The sequence below is a fragment of the Parus major genome, chromosome 3, assembly GCF_001522545.3.
Source record: "Parus major isolate Abel chromosome 3, Parus_major1.1, whole genome shotgun sequence".
NCBI lineage: Eukaryota > Metazoa > Chordata > Aves > Passeriformes > Paridae > Parus > Parus major.
The window spans coordinates 43949852-43956497 of NC_031770.1; the positions used below are offsets into that span (position 1 = coordinate 43949852).

The 6646-nt window shown below is 50.4% G+C and overlaps 1 long non-coding RNA gene across 1 annotated transcript; it reads left to right on the forward strand.

Annotated features, from left to right (window-relative positions):
* The first annotated feature begins 1278 nt into the window (after positions 1–1278).
* Positions 1279–6200, forward strand: LOC117244029. The gene is made up of 2 exons (XR_004496351.1): positions 1279–1590; positions 6003–6200. It is a non-coding gene; the product is annotated as an uncharacterized LOC117244029 (long non-coding RNA).
* Positions 6201–6646: the final 446 nt, after the last annotated feature.

Below are 6646 nucleotides of genomic sequence, written 5' to 3' on the forward strand. Positions count from 1 at the left end.
AGGAGCGCGCCCCATGGCGTTATCTGCAGGATCACAGCTCTCCCTGGAGAAATGCTCTGCCTGGGAATGGGGGACACGCAGCTGGCACAGGCCCCTCTTCCAGGCTCCAATGGCACGACTCCTGCCTCACTGAGCACCACTGAAAGCCAGGAACCTTCCAGTCTCCCTCCTTCCCATGCGCCTCCAGCTGCCACAGGCCTGCAGGCGTACAGCTGCATTCTGAACAAATACACCAGACGTTTCTTTTCCTTGAATTTTTTCTTGAGCAACTCTGGAGAGCAAACTGCACAAACTGTCCTCGGTCGCACAGCTTCAATGCCCAAATCTTTTCCTCCTCAGGCAGTAAATGCAGCTATTGTTTTGCCAGTTGGTCGGGTTACTCTCTTCTTTTTTTTTTTGGGAGAGCCTCGTGTTGCTGCCAAGGTAATGCACAATGTTTCACACTTTTAAAAACCAGCCCGGGTTGTGTAACGCTACCCTAGCACCACCAAACAACAGGACGGTGTCAGCCCAGGGAAAAAACAAGCCTGGAAGCTAGAGGAGGGAAGATTAAAGCAAAGCGGCAGCATGGTTTTTAATTGTGCCTTAGAATTTCTAATCTAGTTAATGGTCCTTCCAGCCCATCCTGTGTAAAGACATGAGCATGTGGCATGTGCTGAAGGAGGATCAACACTGACACACTGACAGATGCGCTTATTGGCACAAGAGACTGGATTAGGTTTTGGACTGGATTTTTCAACTTGTTAGCTAGCCAGCAGTAACTTGCTTTTTTGGAGGGGAAGGGAGGGATCAAACAATTGCTGCAGTGGGATATTAGTTCCCTGGCACTTCATCTTCTTCCATTACAGATTCTCTGCTTGAACATGAGACAATGCTGCCATTCCTTCCCCCTGACTCACTGGCAATTTATTATCCATCTCTGGTTGGCTGCTTTGGAGATTTTTTTGGCTGGAATTTGATCACCCCCACCTGCCCTTTTATTCTTCTCTCCATAATTTTCAACACTTCTGTCTCCTTCATCACATCCCAAAGCTCTGCTGTGTAGTGGAAGGCCGTAAGTTAACCAGAAGTTCAATACATTCACCTCGGCATCATGCAATTTTCCTTGCCCTTTTGAGGAAGATGAGGAGCGAGTGCCTTGTACCGCAGGCACGCCGGCATGCGTGGCAAAGAGAAGGTGGAAAGTGGCTGCCTGCCGAGAGGGATGCAGCTAATGTTTAACAGCACACCTATGAAAGCTAGCTCTGTTCACATTCCTTGGGAGAGCCGTCCCACAGGTTGACAGAGGGCTGTTCACAGAAGAGGGCAGGAGTAACCAAGGAGAACCAAATTCTAGCCGGTGGGAGAGGTGGGGGATTGCAAAAGTCCTTGGAGCCCGGCCAGGACGTGGGTTAGAGGTTAGAAGTGCCATGGGTGCTCTTGTTCTGACAGCAGAGTGACGCCTGAGGTGTCATGCCCTCCCGCAGGGCTCACAGCTTCCCGGAATCTGAGCAGCAGCTGAGCAGCTGGGTACACAAACATCTCCCATCCAGCCCCATGAGTTCCCAGGCCCGTCCCCCTTTGCCATCTCGCCACATTCCAACTACACAGGTAAGCGCAAGGGGGTAGGTGTTTGGGACAATGGTGGCACTGTCACTGGACTACACTTTTTGATAAACCTTCTGTGTTCTTTCACTCTTCCCTACTTTCCCTCTGCTGAGTCCTGCGTTCCACGTGTTTGGTCCCCAGCCCATGGGACCCTTGGTCCCACAGGGAGAAGCCACTGCTAGGACACCACATCAGTGCTTTGAGGGTGGTGGGAGCGGGCACTGTGACTCCCATGCAGCACAGCAGAGACACCACAGCCAGGGATGCTTGCAGAGGGGTCCTTGTGCCTGGCTGGGTCTGTGGCTCTCCTGCAGCCACTCAGCCCCAAGGCTGAGCTTCTCAGGGAGGCTATTAATGGAGCAAAGGGTCAGGCTGGGACACCACCCCTGCTTGTGGCAGCAGTGCCAAGGGACATGCTTCCAGAAGCCAGCAGCAGTCTGAGAAGCCCTTGAAAATACCTGGCTCCAAAATAGGCACACTGGTTGCTGAGCCTGCACCCTCCCCATGGAAGGTGAATGCACACACTTCCCTAGAGCAAACAAACAGGAGCACACCAGCCAAACTCCTGCCTAGCCCACGGGAGTAGTTCCAGGTGAGGAAGAGAACAATTCACCCACCTACAGATGAGACTGCAGTACAACCAACCACACAGGACAGAGGTGAGCCACTTGAAGGGGCCAGTTAAGCAGGCAATAACAAGGTCTGCCCTGCTTTCACCCTCCAGAAAGCCACCAGCCCTCAGCCTGGGGGACTGTGTGTCCCAGGAAGAAGCTGCCAGGAACCTCACCATCCCCTCTGAGGGCTTAAATAGCTAGCATGCCTCCTGCATGTCCACACGGCCAAGCTGCTCCTTCAGTGGTTTTCCAAGCACAGTGTATTTACTTTTTAATTGGGTGAGCAGAAACAACTGACCCCAGAGCTAGTGAAGAGCAGGAAGGGGCTCATCAAGTTATACAGCCCCCTTGGGCCAGCATTAGCACTGCTGCACCCAACTGTGCTCTGGCTCCATATTCCACGGGAGGGTTCAGGGTCCCAGCGGGCCCTCAGGGCACAGCAGGCATGTCACAGAAATCTGGCCTGTGCCCACAAAAACTACAGCCCACAGCCAGGTTTGTGCTGCAGGCTTTTGCTAGCAGAACAGCATCATTGAGGTGTGTGCAGGGATGCAGCCATCCAGCTTGCCAAAGCAGGATACACCTGCAGCCCTGGGAGCATTGTACCTCCCCAAGGAAGATCGGCAGGCATTTCTCAGTCCAACATCCCAAATGTCATCACATGGGTTTTGCTGAGCAGAAGTCTGAGCAGAGAGCTGGCTAGCCCCTGGAATAGGTGGCTGGTGGTGAATCCTCTATCCAAAACTGCAGGTGGTTGGCCCAGGGCACAAATGGCAGAAAAAGCATTGATAGTTCTGCAGTGAGAACAGAGGGATGCCAGTTCTCAACCTGACCTGCAGTTCTGAACCCCAGGTTCAGCTCCCTGTTCAGAGACAGGACAACCTGTCCTCAGTCACAGCCCTGCTCAAATCTGTGCCCTTCAGATCCAAAACAAACAACAGCCAGTTCCTGGTAGGGCTGAGGAGCAAACAGCAGGGCCATCAGCAAGAGCCAGGTGGGAGCTTCTGGCTCTAAGCCTGAGGGAGCTGGGGAGGAGGAGGAGGAAGCTACACAGTGATGGGAACATTGCTCTCCAGAGAAGGGGTGCAGCAGGGGTGGCAGAGAGTGCACAAGTGAGTTCATAACTGCCTGTCAGGGAACCAGCTCTGCACTTAGGAGATGTTTCCATGTGCCAGCTATAGCTCAGCACCTACGGGATCAGCAGCATGACAGCAGGAGCAGTAGGCTGCCACTTTCTCCTGGTGACCCTGGGTGTTCACCCATCAGCACACTTGCACTCACATACATGTAAAAGCTCCAGGCCATCTGCTCTTCTTCAGACTGCAAAATTATGTAGTTTGAAAAGCCCTAAAATGCTGATTCCTCCCTCAGCAGGGACACACTTCTCCAGAAATACAAAAGCATGAGTCCATTGGGGAAAAAGAATATACAGGACTGTTTTACAGTGTAACCGTCTATCAATGCCATGTGGGATGCTGCTGAAAGAATTTTGGAACAACTGTGAGACTTTTTGGATGCTCAAACACTGAATGAGTCAAAAAATCATCTGTGTCCTACAGAGAAACATTTTAGAAAACAAAGCAATTGGCTTCTAGCAACATGATGTAACCTTGGTTTTTCCTCCCCCTATTGTAAGTGCATCTCTGGGTGTTTGCTTTTAAAGCTGTATCCATTAATAATGTGCCTCTATATTTATTTAGAGATATGTCAAACAAGGAGTGCTTATCCGTAGCTCCAGGCAACCCAACAATTTTAATACATAAACAGCTATATAAATGAGTCTCATAATTGTCCAACAAAAGCTTCAGCAACAAAGAACCCCATAAGCACACCGTCTCTGCTCAGGATGCTCAAAATTCGGCATCCACTTCAGCAGCCAAGGAGAACAAATAAGCTTTCCAAGGGAACCAGCTCGGGTTATTACAGATCAAACAGAGGAACAAGTTGTTTGCCTTTCCTTAACTTAAAAAAAAACCAACCCACAAATGGAAAAACATGGGCCAGTTTTTCAAGCAAGCTCGGCACGTTGCCTGCCTAAATTACACTTACATGCAAGTGCATGCAAATGTGTTGTTTCCCTGGTCATGTGCCTGAACTGCATCCACATTTTCCTCAAATGCCTTCTGGAACGTGACAGGACATGCACGAGCAACCTCCCCATCCCTTCAGAAACCAGAGCATGGGCATGCTGGTGGGAACAGAGGAAACACCTGCATTCCTCCACAGCACAAATGCAGCCAAAATAATGATGAGTCTGAAAAAAGCCCGACCGAAGGCAAAGGTCAGCTTGCTGGGACATTGTGGAGCAGAGGGGGCTCGGCTTGGTGCTTGGCAGGAGAGAGCCTTATGCCCTTGTGCTTTTAAATGTATTTTCCTGCAGGAGATGGGGAAAAAAGCCAAATAAAAATAAGCAAACATTTTCAGCTTCTGCTGCAGTTCTGTAGAGGGGTGACTAAACACTGCTGGCGATAGCTCAGCCCCCATCAGAGCCTGCTGCTGTATCCCTTCCAGAGAGATGGAGTCTGCCTGCCACTGAGGCAATGGAGGTGCACAGCAGGGCACAACGTGGCACCTCTGTGTCACAGGCAAGCAGCTGTGCCCCTGTGCAGTGCTTTGTGCCAAGCCCTGCTCCAGTGAAAACCCAAACAATGCACTTGCTGAAACCTTGCAGGACCTACTGTGCACATCCTCCGAACGTGAAATACCAATTGTGAGATGTGAGGTCCTGCTTTTTCCCCACAGGGAGTTGCTGCTGATCTCTCAGCTGGACATCACCCACCCCACACAGGGGACTGAGGGAAGGCACCAAAGGCACCAAAGGAGGTTCAGCTTCCATACCTGCTTTTCTCTTCCTGCATGGGAGTTACATGCAAAAGAATCATATGAGAGGGCCACAAGAGAGAAGGGTAAGAAAAGCTTCAGTAGTTCAGCTTAGACATCTGGGGTTTTTAATCCTCCTCTCTCTGTCTGTCTGATGCTCAAAGGAAAAAATAAAGTGCTTGGACAGGCCAGTTTGGTGTGAGTCCCTGTCCCTCCCTTCCTGCTCCCCCTCACTGCAGCACAAGAGGAAAAACACTTGAAAGGCTAGGGGCGGCCTCAAGGATGTCTGCTTTGCCTCCACTCATGCCACTCTTTTCCTTTTGTATCTTTTCTAACATCCAAAGAGGAAAAAGGCAGGACCATCTCCTGCACCCAGGTGCCTTTCTCACACACACACAGACAAGCACATTCCCATTGAAAACAAGACTGCAGTGCATTGAACTTGTCCCTGAATGTAACCCTTCTGGCTTGAACAGCCCTGCTGGCTCCTGCCCTGGGCAAGGTTTCAGTTTCCCTGTGGCTTGATGACGTGATTTGGGCAGGATTTATGAGGCTTACAAAAAAACACAATTAAATCTAAGGGGCAATGAAGGGGATTTTTTTCCTTCTTTTTTTTTCCCTCCCTTTTCATTGCTTGCTTCTAGGACTAAGGCAAAAGTTGAATTGGCAGAAACTGGCTGTGTTGGCTGGAGCCTGAATTTCTAGCCAAAGATGTTTTCTCCAAGTCTAGTTAAATTAATTTCCTTGATTTTTTCAAACATTTTCTTTGCTCTAAGTGACTGAGAAGCCATTGATATTTCAGTTGAGGAGCAATCAAAATACAGGACCTGAAGGGCCAAAGCCATCTCTGCTGTAACTGTGGTGTCTGGCACTGCAGCTGCCACCGCTGAGGGAAACAGCTGAGGTGGACATCCTGGAAGATAAGGCAGGTAGGGAGAAGAAGCCAGGTTGGGACTGAAATATCCCCTCTGCTTCCAACAGATAAAGAGCCATCCCTTTGGGAAGAGACCCAGTCAGGTCCCTGTCTGACCCAGAAGGCTCGAAGAATGGATGTAGCCAAATCCAACAGAGAGGAGCATGACCTTCACTGGAAACCACACATGCTGGAAAAGAAAAAGCCCGTGTCCCAGCTTTGTGCTTTGAGTCCTGTTCAATAAATAATAACAGAGTATGCTGGAACTGTGTCAGCTATGTCATTTCAGCTGAAGAAGGCTTGTGTTTTCTAGGTACCAGCTCTGTAAACCCCCAAGGAGCAAGGTGCCAGGGCAAGCAAGGGTCACACGGTGCTCAGCGAGGCACGTGCGCACCCACAGCCACGCGTGCCCAGGCAAATGCATCTCTCTCTCCTGCAAAAACTAAACTTCGAGTCTTGTGGGCTGATTTTCTTAATCCGAAAGCAAAGGTCAAACAGAAAGTACGTGGCTTTGGTTTATTTATGAAGAACCTTAGCCATCAGACTTTCCAAAATCATCAGCAAATTCTGCACATCCGCGTTTAAACCCCTCAGAAAGGTGTTGTGCCCTGCCCTTCCAAAGGCCCCCCTGTTCAGGTGCCGGGCTGGCAGTGTCAGGAGCCAGGCACAGCACCAGCCAGCCTGGCACAGCCCACAGCAGAGCCACCTCCAC